General features: G+C 36.3%; 1 protein-coding gene across 4 annotated transcripts in view; it reads left to right on the plus strand.

Annotated features, from left to right (window-relative positions):
* Pgant9 (polypeptide N-acetylgalactosaminyltransferase 9) overlaps positions 1-27917 on the plus strand; it is a 537713-nt gene that overhangs the window by 124598 nt on the left and 385198 nt on the right. Inside the window, exon 2 of one of the 4 annotated variants that reach the window (XM_076786738.1) lies at positions 11306-11362. The exons of the other annotated variants lie outside the window; for them this stretch is intronic. The gene's annotated coding sequence lies outside the window, so the exon portion shown is untranslated. The remainder of the gene's footprint in view (positions 1-11305; positions 11363-27917) is intronic. 4 annotated transcript variants of the gene reach the window in all.

Genomic DNA, 27917 nt, shown 5'->3' on the forward strand with positions numbered 1-27917 from the left:
ATATTTGAATGTACTTTTTTATAACCAACGCGATGCAATACGAAAATATATGTAGCCTTTAATAATCGTAATTTAATAAATATAAAAACAATCTCTGCGAGATACTGACTACTTGATACCATTCAAGTTACACGTAACAAATTGTTTACTTTATCAAAATTAAAGAAGACAGGTAGTCGCATTTACGTGAGACATCCTGTATAAACAATATGTATACGTACATGTGTATGTATATGTATATGTATGTATAATGACGTAAATCGAGGTGGTAATATTTGGTGGGACACCGTTACAAGACTATTTATTGTACAATTTACTAAACATTTAAGTACTTCAGCAGGGTAACTAAATAACTGTTCAATCACCCGAACATCGATGTGTTCGGGAATAATTCGAGATACTGTGCAGTTTATTGAGGAGGATAACGTGCACTTTCCATCACACGACCCACAAACATTTCCACCGCGGCAGTCTCATTAATTTTTTCTCGAAACTCCGTACGTCTCAGTGTAATGCACACACGGGCGGATCGCGCGAGCGTGTTCCGTAAATCGCGGCGAATTATCGATCGCAATTTCGCCGGGTCTGTTTTCCCAGGTCCCGCGCCGCTTCTTCGTACCACCCCGGTGAATAAATCCGCATCGTCGAAGGAAAGAATCGCCGCAGTAAACCGCGAACCGCCAGAGCGGGGGAGGGGAGGGGTGGTCTGAAGCGAGAGGCCGAATCGTCTGGGGAACGTCGGAACAAACAACTGGAACGCGGACAGAGATAGGCATTCTCTCCCCGGTACCGGATATAAATCCGCCCACTCCATGTCACGAACCAGGAGCAAAAGAAAAAAACAGAGGGGACTAGGTTAGGCGGCAGCAGGCGGTTTTCGCAGGGGGCTAACCCCCTAAGGGGAACGGACAGAGAGGGGTGAAAGTTAGCAAAGGGTTAGGCTTTTTGGATATCCGCCAGAAACTCGGCCAGAGGAAAACACTGCAGTCGAGAGAGTGAACAGAGAGAGAGAGAGAGAGAGAGAGAGAGAGAGAGAGAGAGAGAGAGAGAAAGAGAGTTGTTTCAAAGGACCGTCCTTTTCGGACGGAAGGGGAAACGCGGAGGACACCCTACGTCCGCTTCAAAGAGAGACGTTCCCGCGCAAAAGGAAGCGCAACTCGCTCTGTCCGGTACCAAGTACCCCCGTCTGTCGCCATTTTGGACCGGCCCAGCGGGCTGTTCGCTGAGCTTGCGGTCGAAAACTGGGACAGAGAGAAGTTGCTGGTAACAAGTTCCGCGAGTCGGGATTGTACGGGAACGTTTCGCTTGTCGAATGAAATTCGATGGCTCGTTTTGTTGAGAGCCACGGTTTTTCATGACTTTTCAAAGGTTTTGCGAACTTTGCGGTGGTTTTACGAAGTACACCCTTGTTGGGAATATCGTTGGTATATGGATTATTGTTCGGGCGCAGTGCTGCTGGTTTCGCCTGTTTGATGAAGCTTTTTTAGGTCTCTTTTGGAGGTCAGCCTGTCCGTATAGGTTAATACTGTTGATGGAATGACGAGGTAACTGTCATTCCACTAACATTGAGTGTATATTCGTGCACATCGAGAAACAAAATTTAGAGAGGATGTTTATCAAAGTTGAAAAGAATTTTGCTCGTTGTATCCTCAGTTTACGTTATAATATGAAACTTGATGAACCATTTCGTCAATTTTTTTTACTGTCTTCGTAAACTATAAAAATAGGATTGAGTTTATTCACAGCGTTTTACTTTATTTGTCATCCAAATCAGTCACTATCAAAGGCGCATAGTAATGTATGCCATACGCGATACATTGTACAGCTAGGTACAGTCGAATCGGAAAGTAAGTTGACGATTGGTGTATGCAGACAAATGGTATGACACATCTTTAATTTCTAATAATGATAATATATGCTTTACTAACATATTTGATTATTTACTTATACCTTCTAAATAAAAATAATACATCAATTTGATTACATTCATGTAGGGTTATGAATGAGACACTCTATTAGAATGATTGTTTAGAGTGACTGTGGACGCGACATCGTGGCGCCAACGTGTTTGGGTCCGGCGTGAAAGGGAGTCTGTTTGGGCCGAAGTGTGAAAGAAGAGGTGTTTGGGTCTCGGTGACAAGAGTAAAGTGTTTAGGGGCGCCAAGCGCAGGGCGTACGTGACTGTTTGGGTTTTCCGAATGGATGTGAAACTGATAGAGAGAGAGAATGAGAGTGCAAGAGAGGAAGAATGAAAGTGGGACTTGGATAAAAGGGACGAATGCGAGGGATGTAGAGTCAGTCGAGAGAGTGTCAGTCGGTAGAGAGTCAGTCGAGAGAATGAGAGTCAGTAGAGCGAGAGTCGCGAGCGAATGCGGCAAGTATCGAGTTATTAAGAGAGAAATTAAAGGACTATAGCGAAATCGGTATGAGATCACTCCACCCGATACATCACACCTAAGACGTAGGAGTTTCCATTAAAATATTCCTACATTCATCATATTCATTTGCGTACAGATCACCAATCGTTAATTTTCTTTCCGACTCCACTGTAACTGTTCTATTAACCGAGCACGTATATCCCTAGTTCGGATAATCGAGGTTCTACAACATCGCGGATGAAACGAGTAAATATAATCCCACGTGGTATCAAGTTGGGTATCATTTCAACCAGAAAAATATTGCAAATTCGATGTTAAAAGTTTCATTAAAAAATAATTGGAGACAAGAAAGATCGTTTTTCTACGTTCGACGTCAGCGGTATAAGATCAAAGAAGATTTAACAGCACAAAGTCTTTCATTGAAACACGTCACAGACGGAGCACGATGCATATCATCCATCCAGCCAATCGCATTCTAAGTGTATTACTGAGCGAACCGATCGACGAAAGAAGAGCGCCGAGATTTTCTCGACTCATTAACCGACGGGTCCATCAGTAGCAAATCATAACTGAGCATCGGCAGCAGCCTGGTGCACATGTCTTGCTGCGTCCGACTCGATAACGATCATAAATTGCATCAATTACGAGGCGGTTCTAGTGGTCGTTGAACGCTCGTAGCGCGACGCAGTTTTAATTACCCGCGACCGAGTCTCGTTGCAGGTGCATTCGAGTACATCCCCTCTGGTATATGCGACGAACCACGGATTTTCTCCCCTGAGTCATGTGAATCAGTCAGAATCGTCCAATTGATCGTCGGTCCTTACGAGTCGGAACCGCTCTGCCGGGAAGATTATTTAAATTGAGCAACGCCCGGCCGACGATTACCGGGTCTGCGGTTTCACTAATTGCATCTACGATGAAACGTGGCGCATGCCCGCCTCGCAACAGAAAAGATTGCCTCGAAATTCCCTGGCGAAATATCCGCCGCTAATAAACACCGTGCATCTCTCTCTCTCTCTCTCTCTCTCTCTCTCTCTCTCTCTCTCTCTCGCTCTCCTCTCGGAGGCTCGAGAGGCCGCCAAGCACTGTAATCCCAATAATTGTTAGGAATTCGACGGTTCCTCCTACTCGCCGACGACACGGCTTTCCCGTTCACCAGAACGTGCCAACAGCCGGCTGACATTTTCACGCGAGCGGACCCTCCTCGACGGTTGCGGAATCGCCGCGTTTATTTTGACACCGCGAATTAATAGATACCCGGTCGCACGCTCGAGAGTTGATTGCTTAATCACGGATGACGGTTCTTGCCTCGAGATCGAACACGTCCACTGGGTGGCGATTAATAATTGATGATTATGGTGGAACAGGTACGTTTCTCTACTTTCTTTCGGATGGGAGTAGTAATGTGACATTCGAACAAGACGCAGACTATTGTGTGGTATGTTTCAGATGATTGCTTAATCACACGTACAGGTAACGCTTGTGTCTCGCGATTCGACCGAACTTGATGGCGATCAATAATTGATAATTGTGGTGGAACAGGCATTCTTCGTCCACGAGAAGATGGAACAAATTTCGGATGAGGGGCAATGTCGCCAGATTGAGGGGAATACAGTTACCCCCTCTCTGCCGGTACCGGATTAGTCACGTGATATTGTAACACATGCACGGCAGAGACTAAACGCGTTACGTAACCGGGCAATGGCGGAAGTGTGGGGGAATAGCGTCGTAAAAGGGGAAGGGTTGAGGGGGAGACAAGTCTAAAGGTTGGAACTTTGTGTAAGTGTCCTGTTTTTCAAGAATTTTTTGTGCAAAATGTAATGCGTAGATTGACTTAAAATTTGGGGTATCATTTATTAATGTTATAATGTAAATATTTTTTATAAATTTTTATTGTTAATATCAATGGTGGAATGGCGGCCTGAAAATGGCATCCTGTAAATGCGCCGTGCAGCGTACAATGCACAAAAATTATCCGAAACAAAGAACTCAAAATGGAATCGTCAGTTTGTACAAAAACGCACAACATGTTTGAGTAACAGAAAAATCGTGACAAAATTTTAATTCATTTTAACTTACCGTGATTTTTTGCTAATCTGCGATTCCAGGGCCATAGAACAGATCTTCCTCTTCCTCAAAAAGTTGTACTTCAGCTTTTAACTTTTTTAATCGTATTCCTGAGGAAATTACCTATCGATTAAAAAAAATAAAAAATTTCAGGTTCCCCCATAATCTGGGCGACACTGGTGAGGGACAATAGAGGATCTCCGAAGCCTCGCTCTTAATCAGGGTCGCCAGATGAGGGGAAGGAGCATGAATTGAGGGGAATGCAGTTACCCTCTTACTCTGCCAGTACCAGATTACAGGGTCGTGGGGGAAGCGTGGGGAAATAGCATCCTAGAAGGGGAAGTTAGAGTGGGAACACAAGTCCTGATCTGGCGACACTGCTCTTAATACTAGTGTGGTAGCATGTACATAATAGGATCGTAGGGTTTTAGAAGGACAGTGGGATGTGTGTGTCACACGTCGTGACCGCGTAATTCTATTCCAGTCACACTCGATAGGTTTGTTTGTTTTCTTCATCAAACGACTCTGCTTATTGCGAAATACAGTGAGTTCGCAATATATGTCAACAACACGGGAGTTTTAAGCGTCGTCTGTCATCGAAGCCGCGTTATGTTTGCACTCCTCGGCGTCCGAGGTCTCTCGAGGTTCGTGGCCCCTCACGGGATACGTATACCCCGCGGTAGACGGGATAATTCCGCGACATTTATCGTCCAGGTTTTGATGACATATATAGAGAAACAGCGGGGCGTAGATGCCTACAAGTTTCTCTGTGCCATCTTCTCGTGGGCGAGGAATACGTCTCTCTTTCCTTTGGGTGGGAGGAGCAGTATATGACATTTGAACGTTGGGATGAGATTTTTATGTGGCATTTTTACGAAGTTTACAGCGATTGATATAAGTTATTGCACTTTACACTTTCCCTTCGATTCGAAATCGTAGATCTCACTAACAAGTTTTTTATTTAAGACGTTAGACGCGAGGTCAATGTACAGTGGATCCAAGTATTAGTTGAACTCGAAGTAGTACCCAAAAAATTAATCACTAGCTTCAATCATGCATCAATCATGCATCTCATATTCCAATAGAAACGTTTTTATTGTTTGGTGAATGAAATAGTTGAATATTGTACCGAGAATAAGTAGTACTATTTTTGTATAATTTATTATTAAGAATAAAATGTAAAATATTGTACTTGCTAAGTAAACCACTTGATTTAAAACAATAATAAATAAATAAATAAATTTCACAGTAAAGTTCCTAATTTCTTGTCGAAGCACATATGTATGTAATATGGAATATATTTAAGCTTGTCGAGTAAAAACGTATTAATTATTGTATTGAAATGAATAAATTGAGAGCAAATATATGTATATATTTTGGAAAATTTTTTTCATTTTTTAACAAAAAAGATTTCAAGAAAGGTAGGAAAATATCTGAAAATTCACCTAATGGAAAGGTAAAAATTTATGATTTACGGATGCGTTGCTCAAGATTGTAGAATGTACTAGTTTCCACATGCCTATCCTTTTCTTTTGGCGAATGATCATCCATTACTAGAAGGCAGTTAGATGGAAGACTTAAATACTAAATAATTGCAGGATCGGTTGCTCGTCGACACATTTTCGTGTGAAGTAACGTCAGCAGGTGAAAGTGTCTAGCTAGCCTCGAGACATAAACTTTCTTTCCAAATGTTTGTAAATCACTTCTAATCTCTCACTTTTAGTCTCTTGCAAATTTCCTTGCACGGAGCCCGTTTAATTATACTTCGTCCAATCAGAAAACAGGCCCAAAGTTTTTATTTTTCACCGCATCTTTTATTGCTCTTTGCACAATCACCTCTATAAACCTGAATCATTATTCAATCCTACCTGATGCAATAGCTGTAACCAGAAGAATTTAATAACCGGTTAAATGTTAACAAGGATCATTATTGATGACAGTAAGGCGAATAATTTAAAGTTTGACATATTGAAAATATTTAAAAAATCGAGATCCAAAATTTCATTGGAAATAGGTTACTGCGATCTTCGTGCAATTATAAATGAATAAATAATAAAGTATGGAAAATATAGATAAATATTTCCTCTCAATCATGACGATTTATTTAAAACAAACTGGAAATTTGTATAAATATTTATAATCTGAATAGACTGCAGGTTTTATGAATGTATTGCGAATGTAGGAGTAGTTAACGTAATATCAAAATTTCATTAAGTACAATTTATATTTTATTTTTAATTTATTACAATCTCTGGTATAAGCCAAAAATTTATTTCGTGTAAGTTGATCTCTACAAATTTCAAACCTAACTTCAAAGAAACTCTGAAAAAGCCGTGCCAAACTTGGCCGCTCAAATTCAAATGAACCTGGATACTTGGCCCGAGCTTAAGACCACGAGTCTGACCCGTGATATTAACGTTTGGCATGGAAGTGTAACAACAAGTCTAACTCGTGATATTCAAGTTTGGCACAAAATTTTCATCACGAGTCAGACTCGTGAAAGTAGTGCAAGGGGTTAATAAGTAATCTAATTATAATGTGTAAAGCAAGTCGTAACTTTTGCAGTCACTAATAGCAGTGACGGAAGGCAAATTTATTGAAATATTAATAGTAATGATACACGAAGTTTATTAACTTCCATTGGATATTTAATCGCTATTACAGTATTCATCGATCCAACTTATAGACATCACTATCATTTTACGAGCGCAAAATTTCCTTCCTGATTTCATTAAATCAAAGTGCACCGAGCAACGACGGAAAAATTTCAGCGATAAGCGAAATACTGACTATAATCCGATGATCCGGATAATCCTAACTACACAATAAAAAAGAAATTTTGAAGCTGATTCCACGGTGATGTATTGTTCGTTTAAAGCGGCTAAAGTCCTGCAGAGAATATTTTTCCATCATGCTGTAGCGCCGGACACGCGTCGAATTCGCGCGACGCGTCCTCTCAATATTTGCTCGAAATACAATTTTCGAATTTCATTTCCGCGTGATTGACATGGAAAAGCGAGAAAGTGTGAAAAAAGGTGCGCGAGGCGCAAACAACCGCGTTAATTGGATCGTTTCAAAGCTCCGTTTATTTCCAGAGAGCCGTCTCGAGCGTAGATTCGCTGTTTGGAAATTCGTGTCTCGGTTCACGCAGACTCGAGATACCGACATTAATGATGGGCGTGATCCTTGTGAATTAGTATCGATTCGTAATAGCAAAGTACGATTCTATTTAAGGTAATCGCTACATGAGTATCACAGAGTGTCGATGGCTGAACTTTACAATTGTCCAATTAATTTACGATTAACTCCGTAACTGTATTCTCTCCGTAACTGTCGTATCTTCGTATCGGTCGAGCGACAGTTCTAGAAGAGGTACTAATCCTTTGTAGCGCGCCGAACGTAGAGAATGATTACGATAGAAAAAGAAAGAGGGATCGAGGTTCGACGCTTCGACTCTCTGCCTCTCTCTTTCTTTTCCGTTCGCTATCCTCTTTTACGCCCGAAACTTTAATCGCTGATTACACAAGTAATTATGTTCGTAACTATATCGTGTTTGGTGTTCTTTTAATTAGAAAAAACGAGACGAATACTATGGCAAACGTTTGATTCATGAAAAACCAAAAATAAAAGAGTTTAATTTTTGATTTAAAGGTCTGAGCTCGCGCCAGTCTTTCATCTTTTCCGAATGTTTCGATTCTCTACTTTTCTTTCTTTTCCATTTGCCACAGTGGTCCGGATCGGAAAATTAAGTGACATTTAGTCCAAAAACGAACTTCCTCGTATCGATATCTAATCAATGAACATTATTTCTTAAAAAGTTATTTCTTAAATTAATACAACTTAATACATATTATAGTCGTAATAAACATTGAAACTCTCTTGGACGTTTTAAGAACAGTATTTTTCACCACAAAAATTGCTTCTTTTTAATGCGATATTCTGACGATCCTATTTAATAATTTCTCTCGCTTCCTTATTAAATTGAAGAGCAGACTTTTGCGATGAAAATGATATCATTTAATAATGATTACTGCGAATAAATAATATTGAATACATAAAGGAAACAAATTTAAAATTTTTTACATTCAGAAAGACATATTTTTTAAGTTCCAAACAGTCCACATCCGGACAAATCGGAACATTTTCAGTATATTTTTCCCTATATAATTATGCGCGAATCATTTCCCACTTTAAACCACTTTGCAAATTGTTGTTGTTCAAATTTTTCATGAATCTCTCTTCACGACGCGTCTTACAGTATATGTATATGTATTCATATGTTTAATTGAATGTTTTTTAAATATGTACATTTTTACAATAATTTTACGTTTATACCTGAAGTAACTTATATAGCCATTTTAAAAAATCATAATTTTTTTTTACTATTTTATTTAAGAAAGATATTGAACAAGAGAAGTTTTTTAATACTATTGCTACATTTATACATATCTCCTAACGAAGTGTATAGATTATAGAGTATACATTGTATAACATTGTTTGTCACGACATTCAGAAAAAGTTTATATTTCGTGGGAGGCACAAAGTTGCTATTGGCATTCACTTGAGAGAAGCTCGTTCTGAAAGATTCAAGACATTTTTTCTATTACTTTAACCTTATATTCTATTTTTTTCGTTTTGTTGCATTTAAGCTTTTCTGTGTGGTATATATTTAATGTGTATTGTACAAACAATCTAGAAGTTTATCATTTACCTATTACCAATTCAATAACGTAATAATAAATGTAAGTTTCATTGAAAGTATTCTTTGCATTTGGTACTATCAATTATTATTATAACTTAATTTTAATATTATTTTTGATTTGTGATCACTTTAATTAAGATATTCCATATTTGTACAAGGTAGATACAAAAAGATTTCTCGAATTTACATTTTACGTGTCCCATAAAACATTACATATACATATATATGAAATGATACATGTATGAATGATATATGTATGAAACATAAATATACAATACTTACTTAAAAACAAAAAATAGTTCGAAAAATTATATTTAAACAATTTTTCTTTTCATAAAAAATATGAATGAAAATAAATTAAAAATTATTGCTTAACAAATGCAAAACATATTTAATTATCAACCATTAAAAAATTTCTATTTGTAAAATATTTGTAGTGAAGATTTCATTGCAATATCTCTAATAGTGCAAAAGTTATAACAAAATGTCACTATATAAATTCTTCGATCCTGACCACTGTGCTTCGCGCCGTCCTCTTTCGCGTCTGAAATTTTAATCACTTATTCCGTTAGTAATTGTAATCGTAATTATGTCGTGCTAGGTGTAATTTTAATTAGAAAAACGAGACGAATATTATGGTACAAGTTTGACAAAGAAAATCGAAACTTGGAAAAGTTGAAATCTGTTGCTTCGCTTGTATTAGTGTGAGTCTCACCGATACTCGAGTCCTCGCTGGTTTCGTCGAGCGTGTTTACTGCTCGACTGGTTCCAAGGGGGATCCCCCGTGGTGGGGATAAAATTTTGACAGTTACACTAGAGATCTTTCCAACAGTCACGGAGAGAATACTGTACATGACTTTTCCAGACGCTGCAACTCTTCCATGTGAGTACTTGATTATCGAATTCCTTGAGAATCGTGAAGAATGGATCACTCCCATAACTGGCCGATATTTCGCGTCGGAATCGATCCTGGGAGTCGATAGTTGCACGAGACTGATGAGTTTGCCCCCGCGGAGGCCCTCGGGAGAACTCGCTGGAAGAAGATCGGGCCAGATTTCCCGGGTTTCTCTCTTGTCCGCCGCTAAGTTGCTCTTAACGAGAGATCCGTTTGATTCTTCACGCAAATGATCCAAACTCCCTTGGGCCACGGAAGTAGTTTCCTTCTCGGGCAGACGATTCGAAGAATGCGGGACCTTTTTGTGGCTCGCCGATGGAAAACTCTGAAGTCGTTTAAATACAGCGTCGAGGATTCTCGATCTACGTAAATTTAAATTTCACCTTCGCCTCTGCTCTCGTCTCTGCGCTTTTCTGTTTTCAGTCCACAGTCGATCCTCGGACTAAGCTCTAAAAGCCGCCATTATGCAATCGTAACAATTCCTCTTCGTAATTGGAGTCCTTGCAGAGCCGCGACATGTTCTTTTCTTGAGCACCCTCTTCCAGCGAATTATACAGGGGGGAGATCAGCATTTGGGATTTGTTGGGGAGGTCGCCTAATGCCGGACAGCACTTAATCCTGGACAACTAGTGTTTCATTTACACGTTCAATGTCATGCCAGTTCCCACAAAAGTCACACAACGTCAGAACAATTTAGTTAATTTTAAACCCACCACCAACAGTCAAATAAACGTTTTCTTTTTATTCTTTATCTTGTAATTATTGAAACTATAAAGCTTTTTCTCTTGGTAGGTCACCTTATCTTTGAGTTCTTCGTTCAGATGTATTATTAATAGACTGTGGATTTTATACATTTATGGCAAAAATGAGTGAACGAAATACAAAACAGCGAACAATTTAGAACAATTAACGAACACTGGTTTGTTGTTTTCAACTTGCTAAATCAGGGGAATTGATTCTGATTCGAATTGAGGGAATGTCCAGCCAGACTCGACATTAACTTTTGCACCAATTATTGATTTACTGTACACTCATCAGTAATGCCACAATTTCATCATATACAACAATTGTAGTATTTCGCAGCTATTTTACACAGGCTATCAATGCTACATATGGGAATGTAATGAATTATACGATGTCAAGCAGGTTTTGAAATAAAAGAGAATCACTTCGGACCACAAAGAGACAATTTATTTATTTTTCATGAAGATCCGCTTTTCTAATTATTACGTATGATTAATTTGAGTTTTTTCTGTGTTTTAGGTAAGTTGATGTCTTCTTCTACTGTGCTATTAACAAGACATATTGGTTGTGAAAAGAGTAAGTCAGATTTGTTGTTATCAGATTGAGAATGTATTTATACAAATCTGCATTGAGTAATTTGCAGAAATTGAATTTAATCTCTTATCATACAATTAAGACATCGTTGTCTTTAATTCCACTGAAAAGAAAAGAAAATGTATATTTGTTGTATGAGTACATTCACTTTGATGCTTAAATATTGGTTACAAAAAGTAGAACTTCATGAAAGTATAATATCAATATTTAGTAGATTTTGTTCGAAGTGGATATCATGAGTTCGACTCGTTATTATACGGTAGGGAGTTAAATAAAAATTCGAGAATAATTCTTTTTATATTGATGAAGAATATTCGAAATTTATTAAATAATTAGGAACTTAATGAAACTTATAACCTTTGTTGCGCATTTCGTTGCAGATCTCTCTAGTGAGACGTCTGTGAACTTACAATAGAATTACTGCGTATATTTTAGCATGAAGAGGGAACCATGAATGTTAATTTTTCATTAAAGAAGAATTATGTTTATTCATTGCGAAGTGTTCATTCCATGGACAGGTCCAGGGCCGGCCCTAGGGTAGTCGGCGCCCTGCTGCGAAGTTCTTTTATAGCACCCTCCCCCTTTAATTTTTTAAAGACAATAGTGGCAAATTTTTGGGTAATAAGTATAATAAAGATATAATATTGTTATTAATAATTTAATTTAATATAAATCTTTATAGAGTACCTAGTATACAAAGTAATGTAATTAATTACATAAAGCACTACATAAGTATTATATAGCATACATAAAACAAAACGGATTTACTCGTACCATAAATTCTAAAATTTTAAACAAAATTTTTATAAGCAAAGATTAATATTAAAATTTTACTTTTCCGGCATTTATGCTAGCAAATTCATCAATAATTTCTTTATTACTTACCATGGTAGCAATATCTAACCGATCTTGAGACATGGATGACCTTAAGTAATTTTTTATTATTTTTAATTTGAGAAAGACCTTTCGGCAGAAGCTACTGTTACGGGCAAAGTTAAAAAATTTGTAGAACGTAATTCGTTACATTTCCAAATACACACTGCAAATTGTTGGCACAAATAAAATTTAATATGTCAATTGTATCTGAGTATGTATTAAGATCTACGAAGCCACCTAAAACCTTCAATTCATCAAATAGTTGCACTTAATAATGTACTTATATCCTTGTCTGTAGTCTGTACCATCCTTAAGCACACTTCCAATGTCGTTACAATGTTTTATTTTTCTTTATCCATATTTTTTATTTTTTTGATGTCGTAAAAAATTTGAAAGTAATCATTGTAATTTTTAAGTTGACTAAAACTTTCTTCTGAAGAGTTCAAATTTATTTCCTCTGCAATTTGGCGATTGGAAGCCTTATTCATACTGGCACGTGTTTTAAATTTATCTTCGTACTAGCTTATTTGAAATATTTAAAATATTTAAAATAAAATTCATTTTGACATTACATTTGGTTGAAATTCTAACATTTTTAAAACGGCATACATGTAATTTTTAAAAATAATCTTGTCAGGCGCCCCAATAAGGGGGCTGATGCTGTGCATCAGTTGCATCGTGCCTTGGGCCGGCCCTGAACAGGTCATTATTTTGTAGATCCTAACAAAGTTTAGGTTATATAATGTATTGACATAAAAGTTGATTTTCAAGTTTGATAACAAACAGTGTCAGGCATATATGATTGGCGTAGCAGTCAAAGTGGTAAATAATTCAAACAACTAAAAGATTAAAGATTTCCTGCGGAAAGCACGAGGACAAATCGATAAAACCTAAGAATCCAATATAACTGATCATTTCCACAATAGTTCCACACAAAGGATTGAAAACAATGAAACGAGCATAGACCTTAATTTGTGTATATTCGAAACTAAACCATTTTATCAGCTGTTGCTGCTATAGAAACTGTATCTATCATTTTCTTTATCGACTTTGTATTATTAGCGAGTTGGTCAACACTATCTGTAAGAAGCACCATTAAGTACAGTATGCAACACAAGTTTGCCTGCCATGTTGCAACATGCCCGAATAAATTGCAAAAAATTGTTTGGTTCTGTACCATCTACTTGTTTCGTAATAGATACCTAAAAATGTCTTGATGAAGGTATAACCTTTTTAAAAATTGAATGTCAATGATTGAGGGTTCCTTAATAAATTTGTCACATTTGCAATTAAATTTGTAAACTAAAAAATCATCTCGAGTGACATATTTTACTGATTTCTTTTAAGACTATCAAATTAAAGAAACATATTACGCTTTCTTCACAAGTAGCATTGTCATTAAAAAATTGATTAATAGGCTTCTGGAAGCCAAAGTATCATATAAATCGAAATATAGCAAATTTTTTGTAGATATTTTACTTGTAATTACGGGTGTTTATGCAATAATCTATTTCTACTACACTATAGAAAAAATGAATGTATAAATGTACAAAAAGTAGAAATACCCTTTAGTTCATATATTCACCTCCAAAAATTAAGAACCACCTTTTAATACGCATATTCATGCGTAAAGATTAAAGAACATCCTTTAATATATACATTCACAACAAAAATCGAGAAATAGTTTTTAATACATACACACATTCGTCGACAGAAATTAAAAACCACGATTTCATTCACGAAAATTGTACATATTCACCGAGAAAACTAAACAAATGAAACAATTTTAACAAATACATTACAAGTGTTATTAAAATGTGCAGACACTTACAGTAAATTACATTGGACTGTCCTCGCTTAATTTGTTTAGCAACATTGGCTTGTATGCACAGGTGCATACACCTTAAAAGAAAACGAGGTCGCAATGCCGATGAATAACGCGTGGTAACATGTCCGCGTTTACGAGTAAATAAGGGGTTGGTGCAAAATCAGAGGCTCGAAGCCCGGTTGTATTTATGGCTCGTATACTGTATTCGTGCCTGACCTAAACTTTCCTCGAAAAACCGCGAACGACAGAAGTTAATGCGGAATGAATCGCGAGCGATCATTGTTTCGCTCGTTTATTCATGAGATTCACTGGTTTGGACCGGAGCATCCCTCTAAGAAGGCCGGGCTCGTAATTAAATCAAGAGCCGTTGTGCGGCAACATTTTCATCTTGCCAATTAATTTTCCGTTCCGCTTGACGAACGAGACCAACGTCCAACGAGACCTTTAATTACCGTACGAGTGCGAAAATTACCAGTTTTGCCGCGCACGTTCATCGGAGCTGCTCTAACGAGAACACCTCGATACACAAGCTGGGACATCGTGTCAACGCAGATGCAGAAATGTTATGGCGGTAACGTGAACGGATCTTTGCACGTTTACACCTTTATTCACAACTTTTTTACGGCTTAACCTCTTGTCTCGCAACATCGTGGGCGACACTTCGCGCAGATTGAATTTAGAAAGTGTTCCGGTGATTATAAAACTGAAGCAAGTCATGTTCTATTTCATCGAGATATTATTTAGACTTTCTGATTTCATAAAAAACAATTTTACTGTGATAATATTTAATATGTAATAAGGCGTCCCAAAAATGTTGTACTTCTTTGAAAGGGGTGATTTCGTAACTTCCACAAGAAATCGGCACTTCAAACTTTTTTTATTTTTTAAAATTTGGTTTCGAAGCTGAAAATTCTGAAAAAATTCATAGATGTGCATTCTAATAGTTAAAATATGTCTCATTTTTTTCAGAATTCTCAATTGAAGCGGATAAGAGAAATTACGGGAAAACCTGATTTTCTTTGTCACTCCATTACTACCCCCCACATCGACGTATAGCGTTGAAAATTGGCACAAAGTATTTTCTTTGGATAAGCTATCGAATGGCCTATTGCAAATTCAATTTGGTTTGGGGGCACTTTTGTCCCCCTTCTCCGGCTATTATGAATTATACTATATTGTTAAATATAACTAGTACACAAAAATTTGGCTTCTACATTTATTTCATAGAAAGATTTAATATATTTCCATGTAGTCTTCATTTTAAAAATTGTAAAATACCTGTTCGGTCAGATGATTTTTTGAAAAAGTTCCAAGGAGTAATATTCCTTACAACCAGAATACGTACCTTTATGCAAAATAAAAATTTTAAGCATCAATTTCAGACTACAGAAGCTAAGTACAAATTTATTTTCTTTATTAATATTTCCAACATGTTGAAAATAGTACATCTAAAGTCTTGAATTTTTTAATATTTTTCCATCCCATTTTTCCAGGGACCATAACAGTTATAACCAAAAACAAAAAAAAGTCATGGAATAACAACTATTTCATCGACTAAAATCGTATTGGTTACAAATAAGGATTGTAATTAACCGACAATTTTTTCTCTTATTGGTAAATATTATCGTTGAGAGAAATTCATTTCGATCACTTCTAACAGTTATCAATGAGAGAAATTTATTTCGATCGCTCATAACAGTTATCAATGGGAGAAGTTCATTTCTGATACAGAAAATTTGTAATAGTTATTATTAAATATCACATCTTTCAAATGGTAGACAATAAATTATTTAATAAATTTTTGATTCATAAAATTAATTGCTACAATCAAAATTTAATGTGATAAACATGAGTTTTTCCAAATTTTCTACTGACAAATAACACCGCAAATTATCTAATGTTACTTTTAGAGCAGAAAAGGTTCGTTCAACGCTAACCTGAGTTGGGGGCACAGCGTGAATTATGCACGCTAGTTTTGATCAATACGGGAGTCTATATTTCTGGTTTTCCCAGTTGAAAAAATTTTGAAACATTTTTTTTCAGATTTTGTGTTGTTCTTATGGTCTGTTGATTCGTATTGTTGTTCGTCTTGTTCCATCCGAAAAATAGTAGACAACTCAGTAATTAAATAAGCAACTGAAATGAATTTTCTCATTGATAACTGTTATGAGTGATTGAGACGAACTTCTCTCACTGATAACTATTATGAGCGATCGAAATGAACTTCTCTCAACGATAACTGCTTTGAGTAATCGAAACAGTTTTTCTTCATCGATAACAGTTATCGAGGAGGATCCAAGTTTTTGCACAGAAATAACTGTTATTTGTAACCAAAAAGTATCAAAATCAATAATTTTTAATCATTTTGTTCTTCGAATTTTTTTTCTACATATTTTGTGTAGATGATCTTAAGTTACAATAATAATCAACTTTTTATTAATGATTTTTATCGCAGAAAATTTTAGAAAGCTGTTATTTTTGATCCCTGCATTTTTCTCATAACTGCATAAAATTCGCCGTCTGCTTATAACAATTCCATAGGTACAGATATGTTCGAGCGAAATTTTCCTAAAACCGGAGTATAACTGTTTATTTCGAGCCCTATTAAACGGAGCAATTTTACTGGCCCTATTGATGCAGCCATTTCGAAGCACTGTTCTCCATCTGACGATAAAAAAATCTGTAAAACAGCAGTTTTTATCGTTGCCGTATAATTTAAGTGGCAGATATTACTCGCGAGAAAGAAACGCGAGCTCGGGTTCGTGATCGGTAAATTAGTTATACGTGGTTTTTTTCCGGAAGATAAAGTAAATAAAAGCTGGGGTCGGCCTTGATCAGAATGCCAGGCAGATGGGTCTAGAAGCCGCGGGAACGAGCCCGTGAGCCAGCTAAATGGGACTTGATATCGACATGCTTTTATTAATGCCCCGATGTTCCGAGCACTCGGACAAATCGATGTAGAATATCCGCGAGCCTACTCGCGGATTCTGGCCGATCGCCAGGCTCGATCACGCTCGAGTGACTTTGCAGCTGCAGCTGCAGAGGCTTCCTTAATGGACTCTTCCTCTAATCCCGGCTCGGATCCACGGAAGGAACGAACAAGAAGAGAGGATGCGGTGGAGGGCCTGCCGATTGAGTGTCCAGGTAAAGATACGTGACCGGTTTTCGAGAGTGGATCAGTTCCAGCGTCGTGGATCACGGTAATTGCGAGAGACCTTTGCCTCCATTTTGCTCCCCTCCACCGACCAGTTCTCTTTATATTGGCCGCGGAGCCCTTAAACGCCACCCTGCGTCCTGTCCAGAGACATTTCGAGCCGAAGCAGAGGAACATGATTTTCTGCCGGTGAACCCAGAGGAAATTGCCTTTGACGACCTAATCGATCGAAAACTTGTTCCGCGGGTATCGGGGCTCGAGGTTGCAAAGTTTTAAGTGTTTTATTATTTTTGTGGGTCGTGGGATGCACCCGAGTATCCACTCACACTGCAACTTCTTACGCCATTCATTTTTGCAAATATGTCCATACGTTTTATTCGCAGTTACTTGGATATTGTACTATTTTTTGTTCCAATTTCCAGCTTTTTAAAATTTGAGATTTTTTAAAAATTATACTAGCTTTTCCCATTCTTATCTATTAACTTTTCTGTGTCTATTAACTAAGATTGTTTTTAATCCAATCGGTTTTTACGCATCCATCGCGCAAGAGACACAGGTGTAGAGTGATTGTGAATTTTTTAAGACAAGATTAACAAACATGTTGATTTCAAACTTTGTGGCCATTTTCGTTATTCTTTAGAGAATTTTAATATAATTTTTATGTGCAAGTACAGTGTACGATCAAATTATTAAATATAAATAATATATTATATTATATATTAATAATAATATATTATACTATTAAATATAAACAATATTTGATATAAACAATCAATACTTAAATGGGAGTCTAGCTATACTGAATTCTTATCATTGTATTGTAGGATTGATGTTGACAAATTAGAAATGCAGATTCGGCAACATTGTAGACAAATTAATCATAAGATGATTGAAAAATATGTTTTTGTAAAAATGTTACACAAATTCTTAATTTGTATTAGTTCTAGCTAATGATTCTATTCAGTAGTTGTCTAACGAATAACGGCCTCTAAAAAAATATTTTGACTTTTGATGAACTGATGTTTTAGTATGCAGAGGGTGTGAAAATAAATATTAGGTTAATCTTACTTTAGATGAATGCGAAACAATGACAGTGAATTACAGTTTAAACAGTTACAATGAATTTTCGACATACAGGGTATTTCACCTAACTTGATCACCTTAAATATATCGCTTATTTTGTACGATAGAAAAAATGTCAGGGGGAGAAAATATTCTGTTCAAAGGCGCCAATACGATAATGAGCCGAATTATTTTCTCAAGGTTATTTTTTTTTGAGATTTCAAGGTCACCGTATTTTCTTTTAATGGGGCAGCATATTTTGACTACAACAGTCTTAGTAGAGATTACTCTGTTATTAGCAGTCCGATCGAAAATGTTTTTATCAACTTTTGCATTGTTTCATGAGAGTTTTAACATGATTAAAAAAATTATTTGTCAACTCTTTTTTTTTTGTTTTTTCAAGCTCACTTTGAATTTTTTGCAAATAAACATATAACTTTTTTACGCCTATCTGTTAGAGGATTTCAAGACGAATTCGGTAAATATCGAATCATAACTTTTTTTTCGTCTCGGTCGAGAAAAAATTAAAAAACTTTCTATTACAAGGAGTATCATATGCTACGCCGTTGTACGCGTTCCAATGTTGTTGGAATAGGAGTAAAAAATTGTGTTTATTTGCAAAAAATTCAAAGTGACCTTAAAAAAACAAAAAAAAAAAGAGTTGTCAAATAATTTTTTATAATCACGTTAAAAAAAGCTGATAAAAACATTTTCGATTGAATTGCTAAGAACAGAGTAATCTCTACTGATCACGTTTCGTGATTCACCCTGTACAGAGAAATCACTGAACTACTTAAAGTAAACTAAAGTGTACTACGTAAAGTAAAAAAGTCGTACAGCAATCTACCAAGGCTCAATTTTAAGCGCGAAATCTAACTATTTACAGACCTATATTTATATTTTTCAAAATAAGGATACATTTTCTACTCTTTCTTTTGGACGAGTTTAGAAGTTCAAACGTCTCTATGAACATCGAAAAAAGCTTTTTCATGATCGAATGGACTATGGGTTTGTAGATTGAAGTCTACCTTTTACAACGACCTCTTAAAACTTGATGTAGAATTTTTTATCGTCGTTTTATCGCAGTTTGAGTGAAAAGTGTACTGACAATAAAATAACTCATGGGTGTGCAATCATGGCCAGACTTATAACTCATATGTATGTATACTTGGTATGTGTATAGTGTTGTATGTGTTTAGTGTTTGTCGAGTGTATACATTAAAAATGAATATTACCTTGTCATATCACATCCTGATGAGGATGTTCACACCCTGAAATCGTTGAGATAAACGCAATTGAACATTCACGTAAAAGTTCTATAGAACACAATAATATCGCAGGATATTACGTTTGTCTTGTGCAAGCGACGTTAAATTTATATTACAATTATTTTATTTAATGAGAACTAAACCCTTGAAATATTCCGTTAAAGCAGAAATATTGACTTACACTACTTTTACATTAAATGGTTCATATGTAGGTACTTTATAGAACAAGTTCACATGGCTTCTGTTAACTATTTCTTTTAACAACAATGACATTATTAAACAATTGTTGATCGAAGTTCATACCTCGATCAAACATTTGACGTTGTTACAAATCAGAATAAAATTTGTTTTTGGGGATAAATGATCGTTTACAATACAAAAAGGAAATATTATTACTAGACTGCGGATTTCATGCAAAATGAAAATTGTCTGCAGTAATTGCAAGATACAGAAGTCACATACACATTTATTTCTTTACTCGATAATTTTAAGAGTTGAAAATATTACAATAGTATCCTGAAATTCCCAAATAGTATTTTACATTTAAGACATCACATTGCATTCTTCTTTTTTAGTCTTTTACTTATCTTAGCCATAAATGCACAAAATCCGCAGCCTGATTATTACTTTGTTGTTCATATTTGACAGTTCTCCACGTCAATTTGAACATTTTAACGCGATGCTCTGTGAAAATTCTGGCCATTCATTCTCGTCCTCCCTAAAATCATGACTTTTCAGTTAGGATCGCTGTTACACCACTGTTTTTCACTCCTGAAACCCAAAAAGCCCGAAATTCCTTCTTCAAAGCGTTCGGTTCACGAATTCGTCTCTGAAAGTGGACATGCAACGAGATCCTTTCTACTATCGGACATCGCCGACTCGTAAAAATGGCCGCGGATCCCGGCACACACTGTGAAATTGTTTGTCGTATCAGGCGGATTCCAATCCGCTAAAGGAAAACAACTGACAAAACGAGTAAAAAAAATTTGAACGGATAGAAAAAAGAACGAGGAAAAAACCCGGAGGAGGCGGCTTAAAATTTCCAGCGCTGTCGATTCGGCTCGCTGTAGCGAACAAATAAGGGAATCAGCGAGCAAACCTCGTTCCTTCGAAACGCTCAGGACTACCTCCGCGAGAGGCAGCGAGTAATAAACCGGTAGAGAAAGAAAGAGAGAGAGAGAGGGAGAGAGAGAGAGAGAGAGAGAGAGAGAGAGAAATGGTGAAGAACCAGGCGAGAGGGAAAAGGAAGACGAAGAGAGAAGCAAATGTGCACGGAGGCTGGAAACAGACACGGGGGACGCAACGAAAAAAGGAACGCGCGCGAGTACAAAGGTCTTTCAATCCCGGCAGAAAGAAGAAGGAGCAGAAAACGTCCGCTTCTCCTCAAGAAGAAGTAAACGTTGACCTTTCGATGGCACACTTTCCCGATGGTGACGGAGGGTCTTCGTAGGAGACCTCTGGGTATCCTCTTCACCGCGTGGCACACATAGTTCAAGACGCGACCTATCGCGACGGCCGCGCGCGCACAATATCTAACAAGGAAACGTTTCATGCCTCGCCGTGCCATGCCGTTCGTCCGTGAAGAAAGTCCCTAGGAATGTCGAGAGTTCGAGGAGGATCGCGCAATTTCTCTTTCGTTTCGTCTCGCCTCGTCCCGTTTCGTTTCATGAACATCGTCCCGTCGACATATCCGGGTCGACGCTTCCCTGTTTGCTTTCCAGCCCTCGCCAACAATCACGTAACTGCATCAATTGTTCCAGATAATTGATGTACACTTCGTACAATACTTAACCCTGGCTGGATGCTTTTGACGATCTCGTGGCAGTTATGGCTGGCTCCGTTCTAATCTTTACTCGCCAATTTTATTTTTTTTTCCGATGACCTACTCTTTTGCGACCAACCTTCTCTATTGGACCCTAATCGTGCTGATTGACTAGTAGGACGATAGAACTCGGTTGGTACGTTTGTACCTCTGGGTCTAAATGGACCCAAGTCCCGGCATTCGGGGGTTAATCCTTAGCGAACCTCTGTCGAGTCTCACTTGACTTCACATTTTGGTCCAACTAGTCTTATGTCGATCTCAAATTGACGAGTAAGGTGTTGATTATTTTGAATCCTTTAGGTATGACGAGCTACTATGCAGATTGTGCATGAAGAACATATCAGGGTCGCCAGATCAGGGGAATTGACTCGAGTTGAGGGGAAAACGTTACACCCTCTCTACCAGTACCGGGTTGGTCACGTGACATTGTGACATATGCACGATAGAGACGAAAAGCGTCACGTGACCGAGCCGTGGCGGAAGCGTGGGGGAACAGCATCGTGGAAGGGGAAAGTAGAGTGGGGAGACAAATCTGAAACTGCCGACTCTTTTCCAAAATTTGCGGACACGGTTCTGCTATGTGAACAAGAATGATGCAAGCGGTGTGGGAGACATGTCCTCTGGTACTCCCACTTCTACCGGCCACTGGTAGGCATGAATCGCTAGTAGGGATAGATAAGTAGTGGAGGAAATCGCCTTTAGCTCGCGGGCCACAAGTTGTCCAGCTCTGCTATAAATACAGTGTTTACTATATATATATATGGAATATATATATATATATATATGTTCCAAATGTCTAGCCGAAAAAGTCCCAGCACTATCCCCACTAATGCGGGATATACCCTATGAGGGGCCATGAACCGAGGCCTCTAGAGCTTCGCTGTCTTTTTCTACGTTCGGCGTGGATCAAAGAATAGTATCTCCTGGCCGATATATGTCCCTGGCTAGACCCGTATTTTGGACAATTATCGAGTAAACATTGTAATGGACCAAACAAAAGACAATACAAAGTTTAAAGAGACGGTGCCTAACCCAGACTTATTATGTGTAGCTAATGGCGTAGCTGCGGATTTTTATCGAATTTTTATCGAGCCGTCTATGTAAACTATAAGAAACAAAAATTAAATAGAAATGTACTTCTCCTCTTCATAATTTTAACACTAGGTTTACGGTGCACGAAAAGTGACTATTTTACATCACTTTATAAAAATAACAACAATATGGCTATCCAAATTTTTAGCCTTTTCTTTTATAATATATACACAAAGAAATAAATTTCTTGAATAATCCCTAACGGATGTATCTCTACAATCTTAGTAATCGTAAATTCAAAATCTTAGAACCTGCCAGAATGACGGTACCCGCAAACCTAGTGTTAGTAAGCCAAAACTGGCATAATAGTGCTTTTAACAATGTCTTTATGTGTCTGTATGTCTGTCTGTGTCTTCTGAGTTTTGTATTTTACTGATTCAATTTTGTCATAAATGCATGAAATCTACTTATTACCTTTAAAATTCAGGGTAAATGAGCTACTTTTAATGCTCGGTTGTTCTAGTGTTAAAATAGTAAAATTAGTTCTGTACATTTTGTTGTTCATAGCAGCTAATATTCAGGGAGTTCGCGCGTTTCTACTGCAAAATTTTTTTTATATTTCATAAGGGTAGTGCGTTTAATTGAATGAAACATTTAATTAACACTTACGAAAATGGTTCGAACGTGATGATATACGTACATGATTTTAATGATAAAATTAACAAGTGAGTCATTATTGTTGCGTATCGTTTAAAAGGAGAAGGTAAATAGAAAAAAGTCACTGTAGTGGCGTAACGTTCAAGAAGATGGCAAAGGCGAAAGCCACTGTTGTGACACACAGTAGCTAAAAGGTTAATCGGTGCTGATGACTCCAAGAATATGTTTTGTACTATTATAATTGCATACAGTTTCTTCAGATTCCTTTTTTGTACTCTATACACGTTTACAGTTTGAAAGGTATAAAAGTAACCTACACCATCACTGTAACAGGTTTCCCAGTTTAATGCAAAATAATGTTAACACTAGATCTCTGATACATTAAAAGTGATTATTTTATATATAAAAATTACAATTAAAAATATAATTTTTAAAAATTATATTTTTATAATTATTTTAATTATTTCTTTATACAAATGAATCTATTTATTCAGGTTTCTAGCGATTTGTGTCATATGTGTCCAAAGAAATAAATCTATTGAATTAACTCCATATAAATACATCCTTGCAATCTGTGTAGTCGTAGCTTAATAAATAAACTGCGAATCTTTAAGCAAAATAACAATTGTCTGCATCAGTTGCAAGTGACTGGAACCAAATAAACATTTATTTCTTGTTTTAATAATTTTAATAAGTTGATAATATAACTACAATTTGTTTTATGTTTTACCTATCTACTTTTACCATAAATGCATAAAACTTGCAGTTTATTGATACAATTTTGAAGCCGCCATTCTATCAGGTGCCATAGTTCTACTGTTATGATTTTAAACACATAAATTTTGGGTAGCTGAAATATTGCGAAAGTGTTAGATATAAGGTAAGAGACGTGTTCTATATGTTAAACATTCAGGTATGAATTTTTGAAAGTAAGTCTCATAAATGTTTCTATTTCCTTTTTCGCTTTACTACATGGCGGAGGAGAAAGGAACGACTATTAAGGCTATTGGGTTACGAATGAAGGATGCGTATGCTAATTGAAATTTTTGCGCTGTGACTTGTGGCAACTGGTATCCGACAAGAATCTTGTTCGTTTCTATACAGTCATTGATAAATGTGACGTTGTTGCGTGGATGTTTATGATAATTGCAAATTTAAATATTAGTTTTGTAAACATGAAAATCCGACACACATTTATTTTCTGACTTTCAAAGGTTTTGTAATGAGAATGTAATGTAATGATTTTTTATATGAGAACTGTGTTTTGCGAATTGGTACAGAAATCAAGAGTTTCATTGCCGATAAATACAAGGTGTTCGCGGGAATACTAGCCAGCGTTTTTCTTGCAAATAGTGAACATTAAAAAAAATGAAACAGGCAATAGTTATACTGTTTTTTCCAAGCAATGTAATGGCGTCTGTAATTTTTTTTATCTGCATTATTTTTTTAGAAATGAACGTGACCTTCAATTTTTTAAATAGAATGCTACGTATTCTTTTACGTCATACGAAATCGTGTGCCGAAACGAATTCATTCGTATACTACACAATGATCTTGAAGGTCATACAAGGTCAGAAATGGAAGAAACGTTTTGAATATTTCGTAAAGATCTCATTTACGATCATCGCCCATAGGACGCGTAGATTTTCACGAAATATTCAAAATGTTTCTTCCATTTCTAACCTTGTATGACCTTGAGGATTATTGTGTCATATATGAATGAATTCGGTTTGGTACACGCTTTCATATTATAGAAAAAATACATAGCATTCCATTTAAAAAATTGAAGGTCACCTTCATTTCTGAAAAAATAATAAAGATAAAAAAACATTACAGACATCATTAAATTGCTTGCAAAAAACAGTACAACTTTTTCCTGATTCATGTTTTTCTAATGTTCACTATTTGCAAGAAAAACGCTAGCTACAAGAAATTATCCTAATTGATTTCAAGATGAATTTCTGTTCGTTGCTAAAATACTTCGTTTAAACAATGCAGGCGCTGCTTAGTCGCACACGGGCTATTGTAATTTCCACGTAAATTATTAACATTGATTTAACTTGTTCCCCGAGTGAACGGGGTCAGAGTACTAATCGACTGCGTCGAAATTATTTTGGCCCGTAATTTGGATAAGTTCGCAATTTATGCAATTTGCGTGTAACCCAGGATCGCGTACATCGTTACGCTAATTACAAGCGCATGCCGCGATATTTTCCGGTGGCCGGCGGTCGCAAATATTCATGCGTAACGTTACTTCATGCGACCCCGTATTTATTACGTGTTTCGTTAATATTCATTTGCGAACCGTTTCGGTGCGCAATGAGCTTTCAACGAAAAACTACGAACGCGGACAAATATTGAATTCGTTCGTTTACTCGAACATTTCCCGACGGCCCTTTTTGATGCTAAAGCGTACATTATTTTTGCAGATAATTTTTGATCACGTTACATGCGTTTGCAAAATTATTTATCACAGTACAACCGGTAAAAACCTTTCACGAGTTGCATAAAGAAAGGAAAGGTATTTTTACGTTGCGTTCAAATAATCTACTACTTTTATAATTAACTGTGACCATAGTGACCAAATCGATAAAATGTCGTGGAAGTGTATAAATCAGCCGGACTGTTTTTGTTATATTCATGACGAAATTATTTTAAAATCAAAACAAGGAATACAATTCCAGCATTAATCTTTCATCAAGATATTTCAACAATGGAAAAACGTTACAAAGGAAAAGACTTATGTGCGATGCTTGCTGATTACTGCTGGACACTTATTAATGAAAATCGGGATACCAGAAACAAGCGCCAAGCAAGGCGGAAACATTTTTAATTTGTTTACATCAGAAATAGGTAAGTTTTTGTATTCAATTTTCTTTATTAAGCATTTCCACAATGAAATGTGAATATAACTCGTATTTTTATAATCTTTTGTAATGATTGGCACCCAAAAAGACAAAAAAAAATGTAAGTAATTGAGCATAGTAAGCAAAGGCATACTTGAGTGGTACCAACGTCGACCACGCATAGCGACGGCCCTGGCGAGTCGAGAAAAGGCTGCAATGGCCGTCTGGCGCGAACGCGTTGCGCACACGCTGTCAATTAATATTTTCTGAACCTTCTCGTATATTAAAGAAACCAAATACTTTTCGTGAATGGTTTCTTTACCAGAAATGTCTGTAGAATGCATTCCTGTATAGTAAATTCCTGCTAGATAAAGGGTTTTTCACATAAATACAAAAATAGAGCGTACAAAGTACCCGCGTCGGCACATTTTCAAACTTTAACAACCATGTACAACTATTAGGAAGTACATAAAAATATAATTGACTATATGAATATGTAGAGGAGAGTCCCCTCTATCTCTTGACTCAAATTTGAACTTTCTCGCGTGTTTAGTTTTTGCGTAACACATCATTTTTTATCAAAATCATGCATTTTTACAAAAACCAATATTTTTCGAAAACGTTGCGTGATGGAGCAATTCTGCTTGCAGATTTAGTTTTAGGATGACAAAGTGTATAAGAATCACCCAACAGGTATTGCAAAACTCGAAAAAAGTTTGATTTTGTTGGACAGTGTTATTATTGTATGTAAGTATTACAAAATATTCTGAAAATTACTGAAATAGTCAGAAATTATTACAAAAATCTAGATTCGATCAAGAAACAGATGTAAAAATAATTTCATGTTGCAGGCAGCATTACATAAAATTTTTAAATGAATTTTTCAATTAATATTCAGATAATTTCAACAGTTAATGTTCACTGAATTACTGAATGATTGGTTGAAAATATTCTAAAATATCTTTCTTTCCGAAGATTAAAATATAAAATCATTAATTCAACTCTTCGAATAAAGAGAAAGTGAAGGTTGACTTTTTCCTAAATAATCTTGATTTGTAATGAAGAATTTCGCATGGTACATCTGATTAGTCAAGCCTACCATCAGATTTACTAACACGATCTATCACGATCAACAGCGATTCTTGGCTTGATCGAAGGACAAAACGTTCGCGGCGACAGAGAAAGTTTGTAAATCGTGTCGTCGAGACAACGGTCTCGGCGTGGGCGTGACTTAACCCGTGTCACGAGACCAAAAAATGACTATGAATTACAGGATTCTCGAGACAAATTAGTCTGATCCCTCGGATCGACTCGAATGACGAAATGAAATTGTCAGATCTAAGAAAGGAACCGGAAAGTAGAATCGCTACGATTTCATAGAATTCAATTTCGATCTCGTACAATTCTCTACTTTTTGTTGCCTTTGTGAACTGCATTATTTAATCCTTCTGTTCTGCTCAGACTCTCTTTGTGTGAAATTTTATTGAAAACCGTGGCGTATAGGATCTATAATGAGACTTCTTAATGTTATATTTTTTAATAAATATAAATATGAATATAAAAATAAAGTTTTGCACGAGATATGCTGCTAATTATTTGTTAAAGGATCTTTTTAAGCATTGGCATTAATACTTTATTTCGAGAAATATATGTTCATCGTAAATGTAGGTTACCTTTTTGGAGGTTCGGGCATTTTTTCAATGAATTAAAAAAAATAATAATTAATGAAAATAATTAATAAATCATTAAAATATAAAATAAGAATAATTGAAAAATAATTTCTGTTATTGTTCTAATATTAACGCTTCTGTTCCATTATTAATAATGAGGTTCCAGTAACATTGGAATCCAAAATGGTTCCAACATTAATGGTTCTTCAACTATTGAATATATTTGGATTTAAATAGATGTATATTCATCTATTTGTTTATTTCTGAAACATTTTGTATTTTATTAATGTGCATATATTTTATTTCTGTGATATATTTAAAT

This window comes from Halictus rubicundus, chromosome 1, assembly GCF_050948215.1.
Source record: "Halictus rubicundus isolate RS-2024b chromosome 1, iyHalRubi1_principal, whole genome shotgun sequence".
Classification (NCBI taxonomy): Eukaryota; Metazoa; Arthropoda; class Insecta; order Hymenoptera; family Halictidae; genus Halictus; species Halictus rubicundus.